Genomic DNA, 12,908 nt, shown 5'->3' on the forward strand with positions numbered 1-12,908 from the left:
TCAATCCCGTATTCAATTCCCTTTGTCAATCGGTACGTTACTTGCCCGAGACTCGATCGTTGGTATCCCAATACCTTGTTCAGTCTCGTTACCGGCAAGTCACTTTACTCATATCATAATGCATGATCCCGTGATCAACCACTTGATCACATTGAGCTCATTATGATGATGCATTACCGAGTGGGCCCAGAGATACCTCTCCGTCATACGGAGTGACAAATCCCAGTCTTGATTCGTGCCAACCCAACAGACACTTTCGGAGATACCTGTAATGTACCTTTATAAAAGACGTATCAATCGACAAGATCAAAGATTATTTACTTCCAAGTGAATAAAACTTCAAGACTACTCAGACCCCAACCGACTGCCAGCATTCGACCGCAGTCTCGGGGACTACACCCAGTGGGTACACTTAGCGTGCCCCCACTGGTTCGGGTTCCACTCGGCTGGCCCGCCCAGACCAAGTAAAAAAAAGAAGTATTCAGACCCCAAGCGACTGCCAGCAATCGACCGTGGTCTCGGGGACTACACCCAGCGGGTGCACTTAGCATGCCCCCACTGGTTTGGGTTCCGCTTGGCTGGTCCGCCCAGGCCGAGTAAAAAAACGGAGAAAGTAGTGCTCAGACCCCAACCGACTGCCAGCAGTCGACTGCGGTCTCGGGGACTACACCCAGTGGGTGCACTTAGCGTGCTCCCACTGGTCCAGATCCCACTCTACCAGGCCGAGTGGAAGAGTGAAAATAATAAAGATGACAAAACACCCACTGGGTGTATAGTCTCGAAGTGCAAGATAATGAGGGATTGCGCGAAGGAGAATATTCGGGTAGCATATCCTAATAGAACAAGTTCAGTCGGAAGTCAACTTACCTGGACATTGGCTCGAAGAGCCACACTGGCGTCATAAGCAGCCTGACTGCTTTCGTGCACCGCCTTCACCCGCTCCATCATTATGCCAGCCTGACGAATGGCCTCTGCAGCGGCATCCTACTGGCTTTCTGGAACATGATGAGTGGCAAAGAAGGGGACCGACGGTCCAGGCGCAGCGGCTTGGAGATCCGAGGCATGAAGTTGGATGGTTGAAGCAAGCACTGGTGCAGTCGACGACGCAGGGCGCACACTCAACACTGGGTCAGCAAAGGTTATAGAAACCTTACTCGCATCTTCGAGCTGTTGAACTACTGGCTCTGCCGCCGGTTCCGACTGGGATGTCTTGCCAGCTGTTGCCTTCTTCCTCCTGGGCCTTGGCGGCACGTCCTCGTCATCATACGGAAGTTCAATGACATTGGGAGGGGCTGCAAAGAAGTCAGTCAACCCTAGATGAGTCGCCAGAATCTAATCAACCATGTAATCAAGAGCGAGATCACGAGACTTGTGCCTGGGTTGGAGGCGACTGCATCTTCCATCTCATCGTCTTCATACTGGCGGGTGGAAGTCCCAGAGGTAGCGGCTCTGCAAATTTCAATATTCAGTCGGTCATGTTTGTTACACCGAGTCAACCAAAGAATCAGGTCGGATTATTACCCAGAGATAGTAGGAATGACCATTTTGATCTTGGGCAAAGCCTTCGGAGGTTTGGATGATGCAACCTTCGGTGGTTTCGGCGCTGGAGGAGGTGCAACTTTAGATTGCTTCAGTGTCCTCTCAGTCGGCACTAGAGAGGACGTCCGGGGACGCTTCGAAGACTGCCCAGTAGGTGCAGCCACCGTGTCATGGAGGCTTTTCAGGTCGTGAGCGTGCTTGGACCTTTTTTCTCTGCGAGGAGGGGAGTCGACCTCTTCTTCGTCACTTGGGTCGCCGCTCTCCTCGCCCTCCTCCTCGTCCGAGTGCCACTCGCCGCTATCGCCTCCGCTCACCTCCTCCTCCTAGTCCTGCTCCTGCTCTCCGTTGGGCATTGAATACATCTCAGTGAGAGCCTGAAAGATAACAAGCAAAGCAAAAAACAAGCAGTCATCAACAGGCAGTTACATGATTAATCAAAAAAGTACTCGGCAATCCAGAGTCAGACCTGGTCTGGCTGGCGCGAATGGTCGAATGGAGCGACCCTCCTGGACCCCTTGGGGTTATCTTTGTTGCCTGTGATGCCTCTCAGCCACTTCTCCACCGTGTCCTCGTCGACCTCCTCCGGGTGGATCGGAGTGGAATCCTCAATGCCCGAGTACATCCACATTGGATGATCACGAGCTTGGAGCGGCTGGATGCGTCGTTTGAGGAATACCTCCAGCAGATCCATACCAGTCACGTCGTCCCGGACGAGCTGGACCAACCGCTCGACCAACACCTTCACCTGAGCTCTCTCCTCTAGGATCACTTTCAATGCGAAGGGCTTCTCGACCCGAGCCATGGAAAAAGCAGGGAGCCCGGTCGACTGACCTGGAGTCGGCTGGTCTTTGCAATAAAACCAGGTTGACTACCAACCTCGGACCGACTCGGGAAGGATCATGGCTGGGAACGTGCTTTTACTTCTCATCTGAATCTCAAGACCCTCGCACATTTGAATCACGCACGTTCTCTCATCACTCGGATTGGCTTCTTGACCGACTGAGAACGACAAGTGAAAATGTGCTTGAAAAGACCCCAGTGTGGCCTACAACCTAAGAAGTTCTCGCACATGGACACATAGGCGGCAAGATATACGACGGAGTTGGGATTGAAGTGGTGAAGTTGTGCTCCAAAGAAATTCAAGAATCCCTGGAAAAAAGGATGGGGAGGCAGAGAAAATCCATGGTCAACATGAGTTGCGAGGAGAACGCACTCACCATCTCGCGGATGCGGTTCGGTCTCTCCTTCCCTGAGCCACGCCAATTCATGGGGAATCAGCCCCCCTCGACTAGATCATCAATGTTGTCTTGGCTGATCGTCGACTGGATCCAGTCTCCCTGGATCCAGTCGCGCGGCAGGCCGGATCTCGATGAGGATCTGCCCTGGTTGGACCTCTCCCCCTTCGCCTTCTCCGTCGCCTTCTTTGCACGCTCCAGGGCCACCGTCTTCTCCTTCCCCATGGTCGCGGGCAAAGCTCGAACAAAGCAGCGGCACTGAGAGCGGAGATGGGGATGGCGGAGAGAGCAGAGGAGAAAGGAGGAGAATGGGGAAGCGCTGTGCACAAAACCCAATCTGGCACCTTATATAGGGCCGCTTCCGAGTGGCTGACCTGTCAGGCCGGATGATTCAATCAAATCCCACAACAGTTACGCGCGAGGTACATGGCGAAAAAGGTGGCGCGGTGATCAAGGCGGCCTCACCTGATCCCACCCGATTACTGCGGACTCCTCCGTCTCGCGCGCTTCCCCAAATACAAAATCCCACGATATCTGCGTGCAACAAAGAAACCTGTCAGGCGGAAGATCTTTTCCATATCAGCACTCAGAGCATTGCAGTAAAAGTTCACTCGGCAGAACCAAGATTGGATCAAGGCAACTGAGAAGAAATTGGGATCATCTTAATTGTTCGCTTGGTCACAAATAAGACGCTCCCGAAGCACGAGAATTGAATCGGAGGAATTCTCAACTCCTTCTCCACTCAAGCCCCGAACCATTCGGGGGCTAATGGTGAAGCTATGTACCTAGGGTAGGGTCATAGGCCTGACCTTGACGCCCTCCCCAAGGTCATCCCCCTGAAGCCAGAGGCATTTGAAGGGTACCATCATCCACTCGACCAGAGGCATTCCACTCGGAAGAATTAATGACACTCGACTGTCACAGAAACCACTCGACGTATAGAAGACCTAAAGCCACTATACGCAACAACGGTCGATCGTTTACTCATAGACTTAATTATCATTTATATCACTTAATGCTAGCGTTACCAGTAATGTTCCACTCTTAATGTATATTGAACTCTGTGTAACGGAGGGGAGCTGGGGTCCTGGCGCACTCTATATAAGCCACCCCCTCCTCTGGGACAAGGGTTCGCATCCTTTGTAAACACACACATATACACAATCCAGTCGACTGCCTCCGGGCACCGAGACGTAGGGCTGTTACTTCCTCCGCGAAGGTCCTGAACTCGTAAACTCATGTGTACAACTACTCCATATCTAGGATCTTGCCTCCTCATACCTACCCCCCATTCTACTGTCAGTCTTAGATCCACGACAGTACATGTGTGAATACATAGACAAACAGAGTGTCACTAGTATGCCTCTACTTGACAAGCTCGTTAATCAAAGATGGTTAAGTTTCCTAGCCATGGACAAAAAGTTGTCATTTGATAAACGGGATCACATCATTAGAGAATGATGTGATTGACTTGACCCATCCGTTAGCTTAGCATGATGATCGTTTAGTTTACTGCTATTGCTTTCTCCATAACTTATACATGTTCCTATGACTATGAGATTATACAACTCCCGAATACCGGAGGAACACTTAGTGTGATATCAAATGTCACAATGTAACTAGGTGACTATAAAGATGCTCTACATGTGTCTCCGATGGTGTTTGTTGAGTTGGCATAGATCGAGATTAGGATTTGTCACTCCGTGTATCGAAGAGGTAGCTTTAGGCCCTCTCGGTAATGCACATCACTATAAGCCTTGCAAGCAATGTGGCTAATGGGTTAGTTATGGGATGTTGCATTACGAAACGAGTAAAGAGACTTGTCGGTAACGAGATTGAACTAGGTATTGAGATACCAACGATCGAATCTCGGGCAAGTAACATGCCGATGACAAAGGGAACAACATAAGTTGTTATGCGGTTTGACCGATAAAGATCTTCGTAGAATATGTAGGAACCAATATGAGCATCCAGGTTCCGCTATTGGTTATTGACCGAAGATGAGTCTCGGTCATGTCTACATAGTTCTCGAACCCATAGGGTCAGCACGCTTAACGTTCGGCAATGATCGGTATTATGAGTTGATACGTCTCCAACGTATCTATAATTTTTGATTACTCCATGCTATATTAGCTACTATTTTGGACTATGATGGGCTTTATTTTCCACTTTTATATTATTTTTGGGACTAACCTATTAATCGGAGGCCCAACCCAGAATTGCTATTTTTTTGCCTATTTCAGTATTTCGGAGAAACAGAATATCAAACGGAGTCCAAACGGAATAAAACCTTCGGGAACGTGATTTTATCACCGAACATGATCCAGGAGACTTGGGCCCTACTCCAAGGAGTCAAAGAGGCGGTCACGAGGGTGGGGGGCGCGCCCACACCCCTAGGGCGCGCCCCCTGCCTCGTGGGCCCCTCGGTGCTCCACCGACGTACTCCTTCCTCCTATATATACCTACGTACCCCCAAACGATCAGAACAGGAGACAAAAACCTAATTCCACCGCCGCAACTTTCTATATCCACGAGATCCCATCTTGGGGCCTGTTCCAGAGCTCCGCCGGAGAGGGCCGTCATCACGGAGGGCTTCTACATCATCATAGCCCCTCCGATGAAGTGTGAGTAGTTTACCGTAGACCTTCGGGTCCATAGTTAGTAGCTAGATGGCTTCTTCTCTCTTTTTGGATCTCAATACAAAGTTCTCCCCCTCTCTCGTGGAGATCTATTCGATGTAATCTTCTTTTTGCGGTGTGTTTGTTGAGACCGATGAATTGTGGGTTTATGATCAAGTCTATCTATGAATAATATTTGAATCTTCTCTGAATTCTTTTATGTATGATTAGTTATCTTTGCAAGTCTCTTTGAATTATCAGTTTGGTTTGGCCTACTAGATTGGTTTTTCTTGCCATGGGAGAACTGCTTAGCTTTGGATTCGATCTTGGGGTGTCCTTTCCCAATGAGAGAAGGGGCAGCAAGGCACGTATTGTATCGTTGCCATCGAGGACAACAAGATGGGGTTTATTTCATATTGCATGAATTTATCTCTCTACATCATGTCATCTTGCTTAAAGCGTTATACTTTTTTCTAACTTAATACTCTAGATGCATGCTGGATAGCGGTCGATGAGTGGAGTAACAGTAGTAGATGCATAATTGTTTCGGTCTACTTGTCACGGACGTGATGCCTATATACATGATCATGCCTAGATATTATCATAACTATGCTCAATTCTGCCAATTGCTCAACAGTAATTTGTTCACCCACCATAGAATACTTATGCTCTTGAGGGAAGCCACTAGTGAAATCTATGGCCCCCGGGTCTATTCTCATCATATCAATCTCCATCACTTTAATCTTGCTTTGCTTTTTTACTTTGCCTTTTACTTTTCACTTTGCATCTCTATACCAAAAATACCAAAAATATTATATCTATCAGATCTCACTCTCGTAAGTGACGGTGAAGGGATTGACAACCCCTAATTGCGTTGGTTGCGAGTAGCTATCGTTTTGTGCAGGTACGAGGGAGTTGAGCGTGGCCTCCTACTGGATTGATACCTTGGTTCTCAAAAACTGAGGGAAATACTTACGCTACTCTGCTGCATCATCCTTTCCTCTTCGGGGAAATCCAACGCAAGCTCAAGAGGTAGCAAGAAGAATTTTTGGCACCATTGCCGGGGAGTCTACGCAAAAAGTCAACATACCAAGTGTTGAGGATATAACTATTTGAGTAAACCGACTGTGAGGGGTCGGGCTATGTAAAGAAGACTCATCATGAAAGAAGCCCAAGACCCAGCATAAGGATGGCGGTTCATAGGGCTTAAAGCCCGTAGTGACAAACCGCCATGATGGCATGACTTGTAACATAAGGTAAAGGTAACTAGTCACCGAGCCGGACACTGTTTATGAGCCGGCCAGGACTCTGTAGGCCGCAGGGCGTCAACCCGTGTATATAAGGGGACGACCCGCCGGTGGCTTAAGGGCAAGAAACAACCAATCGAGAACCGGGAATAGCGTATCTCGCTCCCTGGCCATCGAAACCTCAAGCAATACAAACCTAACTAGACGTAGGCCTTCCTTCGTCATAAGGGGCTGAACTAGTATAAACCTCGCATGTCCTTTGTCCCGATTAACCCCTTTAAGCTTCCTAGTTGCGATGGCTCCATGATCAAGTCCTTGCAAGAGGACATCTGCCGTGACAATTCCATGACAGTTGGCGCCCACCGTGGGGCCAGCGCACGGTGGATTTGAGTTCTTGAAGGGCAGCTTCAAAGGGCTCAAGGGATACGCAGTTGGCCGGATGACCAAGAGTCGTCGCGGCAAGATCTACATCAACGACGAAGGCTGGGGCCCCGACGCTGGCTCAATTGAGTACGGCTACCGGGTCCCCTTTGGCGGAATTCACGTCTTCATCGGTTGGATTGGTGAGCCGGGCCCTGAGCCGGACAGCTGCACCGACCTCGTCGAGACGGCTCAGCGTGTGAAACCTGCCCGAGCTGAACCCGTCGTGAAGCGTGCCTTTGTGGATTGCATCCATGGAGGTGAACTTCCTAAAGGATCTGAAGGTGATGGTGAGCCGGCCGTCCTCTCTGACGATGATTCATCCGCCGGCTCAACAGATTCGATGTATCAAGTTCAAGATGGCGTGCTTGGGGGCTGTTCCGATGGCAGCACTATTCTGGACCTCTCAGAGTCGCCAAACCGGGCAGGAGTCTTCATGGCTGGTACTCAACCCGGCCAAAATTCTACGGCTTCAACGGCGATAACGTCCGGGTTAGGAGTAGCCGGGGCAGGAGGCCTCGTGCGCTCACCGGCTCAGGTGCTGATGGATCTCATGGATAAGCTTACGGCTTTGTTAACTGTTACAGTCATCCCTGCGTACCAATCTGAGCACGAGGCTGAGGTGGCACAGGTTCGCGACGAGATCGCCCGGGTCAAGGAAACCTTAGCAGCTAAGGACGCTAGATTAGCAGCAGAGCGTGCGGCTTTGGACGTACGAGCGCAGCAACTTCAGGCAGAGGCCTTGGAGCTCACGTTGAGCCTAAACGCATCTAATGAGGTAATGAGGAGGAGACATCAGAAGACTCAGTCCCGTTTACCTCTTTGCTACACCCGGGGCCGGCCCAAGTAACCCGCCAGGTGCGAATCAGCTTATTACATCCGGAGCGGGAGGTCCAGTCCGGCCTCAGGGGATGGCACCGCCTCATGGCAATATGGCACCGCCCAATTACGTACCAGTACTGCAGGGTCACTTCTCCATCCCCATGGAGAACTTAATTGCAGCATCAGCATGTTTGGCAGCCCTCCCAGTAGATGGGGATGATCCGATAGCGGTGGAAACCCGGAAGATCAGAGAACTTGTTCAAACAGCCCTGGCTCAGCAAGAGACCTACTCCTACAGCCGGGATAGGATTCACTCGACTCCTCCACCCTGGTTAGCCCCGCTTCGTCAAAACCGGAGCCCGAGTTACAGTAGACACATGGAGTCAGAGGCTTTGTCAAGTAACACTCAGCGCCGGAACTAGCCCGGCGGGTATAACCCGGTTCAAGATTGGATACGTCGGGAGGACGAGCGGGCGACTCAGCTAGCGGCTCAGCTAGCAGCCCAACATAACTCACCGGCTTACCCAACGGTTTCCGTGGAGGTGGGAGTGGCTACTAGAACCGGAGGAGTTCCTTGTCTGGTACCGGCTCTACGTAATGTACGTCTGCCCAAGGATTTCAAGGGACCTCGGAAGGTGCCAAATTATACGGCCGATTTATAGCCTGGGGCGTGGATTGAAAGTTACGAGATGGCTACGGAGCTGCTGGAGGTGAGTGATGAAGCGATGGCTAAATATTTCACCATGATGTTGGATGGAACGGTCCGTTCTTGGTTAAAGGGTTTGCCACCCAACTCCATTAGTTCATGGGCAGAGTTAAAGGCCCGTTTCATCTAGAACTTCAAGGATACTTGCAAGCAGTCTATGTCAATTGTGGATCTGACAAATTGTAAACAGGAAGAAGGTGAATCTACGACTCATTGGGTGCGCCGGGTCAAGGATATAATACATTCGTCTGACAAGATGGATGCCGGCTCAGCAGTTCTCATGCTGGAGAAGAATTGCCGCTTTGAGCCTCTGAGACAAAAGCTGGGGCGCCTTAAGCGTGGTTGCAACGATATGGGGACGCTGATGGCGGCTTTAGTCAAGTATGCCGATTCTGATAGTACCAAGGATCCCGCGTCTGATGAGGAAAAGGCAGGGAAGGGAAAGAAGAAGGGTAATGGAAAGGGTCAGCAGCATAACCCGGCAAGTCAAGGAGGCAATAAGCGTAAGGCGGACGGTAACCCGGAATTTGTGGCCAATGCACAGGGTAATAACCAGAAGCGCAAAGGGAAGCCACCCCGGTTTGGTGGGTCAGGTCCGTCTCTTGAGCAATTACTCAATGAGCCCTGCCCGAAACACGGCACCCGGGAACGACCAGCGACTCATTTGTGCAAGGATTGCGCAATCATGAAGGCTTTCAAGAATTCTAATACGTTTGATGGCAATCAAGGCCCAGGCGGCGGCTCAGGAGCCGGCGGCTTTCATGGCCCGGGCGGTGGTTCAGGATCCGGTTTTCAGGGAAACCAGAGTGGTTATAATCAACAGCAGTCTGGTCAGGGAGGTCAGCAGCAGCAACAGTCAGGTTATTAGAGCCATCCAAAACAGTTAGACAGTGGGCAGTATCACGTGTTCACCACAAGTTTGTGTAAACGTGATCAGAAAGTTCATAAGAGGGCTATGAATTCTGTTGAACCGGCAGTCCCGCGTTACTTGAGGTGGTCGAAATAGCCTATTGTCTGGAGCAGGGAGGATCACCCTCCCCGGGTTGATAATCCGAGTCAACTGGCCCTAGTGGTGGCACCACAGGTTGGTGGTTATAAATTTACTAAGGTACTCATGGATGGAGGTAGCAGCATCAACATCCTCTATTACGAGACCTTTCGGCGCATGGGCTTAACTGACAAGAATTTAAAGACTTCCAACACCGTCTTCCATGGAGTAGTGCCCGGTAAGTCGGCGTATCCTGTGGGTAAGATTGAGCTAGAGGTGGCCTTCGGAGACGAACATGATTCTAGGGCGGAAAAATTAACTTTTGAAGTGGTCAAAATCAAGAGTCTGTATCACGCTTTGTTCGGGCAGCCAGCCTATGCCAAGTTCATGGCACGGCCGTGCTATGTTTATCTACAGCAAAAGATGCCGGGTTACAAGGGTACCATCACTATGCATGGAAGCCGAAAGGTGGCCCTGGAGTGTGAAGAAGGCGATGCGGCTTACGCCGAGTCTGTCTATGCAGCAGAGGAGCTCAAATTTTATCAAGATAACGTTGACCCGGCAGATATGACTTCTCTCAAGAAGCCGACTACGGAGCATGACACGGCCATGAAGTTTAAATCGGCTGCAGAGACTAAGCTTGTTGATTTTACTCTGGGCGATTCTTCTAAGTAATTCAGCATCAGTGCCAACTTGGATCCTAAATAGGAAAGCGCGCTCATCGAGTTCATCCGTGAGAACCGGGACATCTTTGCATGGAAACCTTCTGACATGCCGGGTGTACCGAGAGGACTCGCTGAGCACACTCTTAATATTGATCCAAAGTATAAGCCGGTCAGGCAGTTTCTGCGGTGATTCAATGAAGAGCGACAAAAAGCTATAGGAGAAGAGGTCGCCCGACTCTTGGCGGCTGGGTTTATTGTCGAAGTTTTTCACCCGGAGTGGTTGGCTAACCCGATGCTCGTACTCAAGAAAAACGGCACCTGGCGGATGTGTGTGGATTACACGGATTTAAATAAGGCTTGTCCGGCTGATCCTTTTGCTCTCCCCCGTATTGATCAAATCATTGATGCTACAGCAGGTTGTGCGCGTTTGAGCTTTTTGGACGCTTATTCTGGTTATCATCAGATCAAGATGGCAGTTAAGGACTAGGATAAGACGGCTTTCATCACCCCGTTTGGATCCTTTTGCTATGTGTCTATGCCTTTTGGGCTCAAGAGTGCCCAGGCAACTTATCAACGGTGTGTACAGAATTGTCTCCACAATCAGATTGGGCGCAATGTTCATGCTTATGTGGATGACATACTGGTGAAATCCAGAGAGGCGAAAACCTTGATATCTGATCTCAGAGAGACCTTTGACAATCTCCGGGTCTACAAAATGATGCTTAACCCGGAGAAGTGTGTATTTGGTGTGCCTGCAGGCAAGCTTTTGGGATTCTTGGTCTCAAACAGGGGCATCGAGGCTAATCTAGAGAAGATTAAGGCAATCACTTCTTTGGCTAAACCGGCATGTATTAATGATGTTCAGCGATTGGCGGGTCGTGTTGCCGCTTTAAGCCGGTTTATAAGTCGGTTAGGTGAGAAGGCCCTACCGCTGTACCAATTGATGAAGAAGGCAGACACCTTTGTCTGGAGTGATGCTGCTAATGCTGCTTTTGAGGATTTGAAGAGGCAGTTATCTGAGCCACCAGTTCTTGCGGCTCCGATTGACAAGGAACCTTTGCTATTATATGTGGCTGCTAACTCACGAGTCGTTAGTGTGGCAATTGTGGTAGAACGCAAGGAGGCCGGTAAGGAACATCCGGTTCAACGGCCGGTTTATTATGTCAGTGAGGTACTCATCGAGTCAAAACAAAGATATCCTCATTGGCAGAAACTTGTTTACGGGGTGTTCATGGCAAGCCGGAAGCTGAAGCACTACTTCCAAGGTCACCCTATCATTGTGGTAAGTTCTGCCCCCTTGGGAGACATCATTCAGAACAGAGAGGCTACGGGACGGGTCGCTAAATGGGCCATCGAGCTCGGACCTCATGATCTGAAGTACTGTTAGACTGTATTTACATGTGTATATTGTAACGTTGTATACCACCTCATTATATATATATGTGATAGGCCACCCCTAGAGGGTTGTGCCGGTTTCCCCCAAAGCCTATTGTCTTACATGGTATCACGCTAGGTTACGTCCGCTTCCGCCTAAAAACCCTAAACCGCCGCTGCCGCCACCGCCGCCGCCGCCGCGCCCGCCGTCGCTGTCGCCCGACTGCTATGACGTTCGCCGCTGCGTCCGGCTCCACCGCCACCGGTTTTCTACCGGCCTCCCTCGCGGCACTTCTCTCGAGGCCGCTGGATGCCGCCTCCCTTCAGGCGCCGATCGGGACACGGAGCGTCGGCTCCCTCTTCGCGCTCCCGCCGGCTGCTACTTCGCCCGGGCAGGCGCTTGTGGCCCACACCGCCGCCGCCCCGTCAACCGCGGCTGTCGCGCCCTCGGCCACTGCGCCGCTGGTGGCGGAGGACGTCGCGCTGGCAGGCTTCGCGGCGTCAACCGCGGCCATCGCGCCCTCTGTCACCGCGCCGGCTGCCCCTCTGACTGTCTCCACGGTGGTCTCACCTCAGCCAGTCTCCTCGATGGGATCGCAGCCGCCGCCGCCGTTTCACTTCGGCCATCTCATCACCATCAAGTTGTCGTCGGACAATTACATCTTCTGGCGCGCGCAGGTTCTTCCGCTTCTTGGGAGTCACTATCTGCTTGGCTATGTCGACGGCTCTCTCCCTTGCCCTCCTGCGCTGGTTGACAGCGTGCACGGTCCGGTCTATAATCCGGCTCACCGTGTCTGGACAGGGCAGGATCAGGCGAACCTCTCCTCCATCCAGGGGTCGCTCTCTCCGGCCGTTGCTGGGCTTGTTGTCTTCGCCAAGACGTCCCACGAGGCATGGACTATTCTTGAGCGCTCGTTTGCGGCACAGTCGCAGGCTCGTGTATCTGGGCTCCGTCGCCAACTTGGGGAGTGTCAGAAGCTTGACTCCACCGCCACTGAGTTCTACAACAAAGTCAAGAGTCTCGCCGACACGCTGGCCTCCATTGGACAGCCCCTCACCGACTCCGAGTTCAACTCGTTTATTGTCAATGGTCTTGATGAGGAGTATGACGCCCTAGTCGAGATCATCAATGAGAGGGGCAACTCCACGCCCATGCCAGCACACGAGGTCTTTTCACGCCTCCTGCTTACTGAGCAACGAGTCGAGACGCGCCGATCCAGGGGCAACGGCGCCCTCTCGGCAAACGCCGCCACCAAGGGTGGTCGCTCCTCTGCTTCATCCAGGGCTCCTTCGG

Source organism: Triticum aestivum, chromosome 6A (assembly GCF_018294505.1).
Source record: "Triticum aestivum cultivar Chinese Spring chromosome 6A, IWGSC CS RefSeq v2.1, whole genome shotgun sequence".
Lineage (NCBI taxonomy): Eukaryota > Viridiplantae > Streptophyta > Magnoliopsida > Poales > Poaceae > Triticum > Triticum aestivum.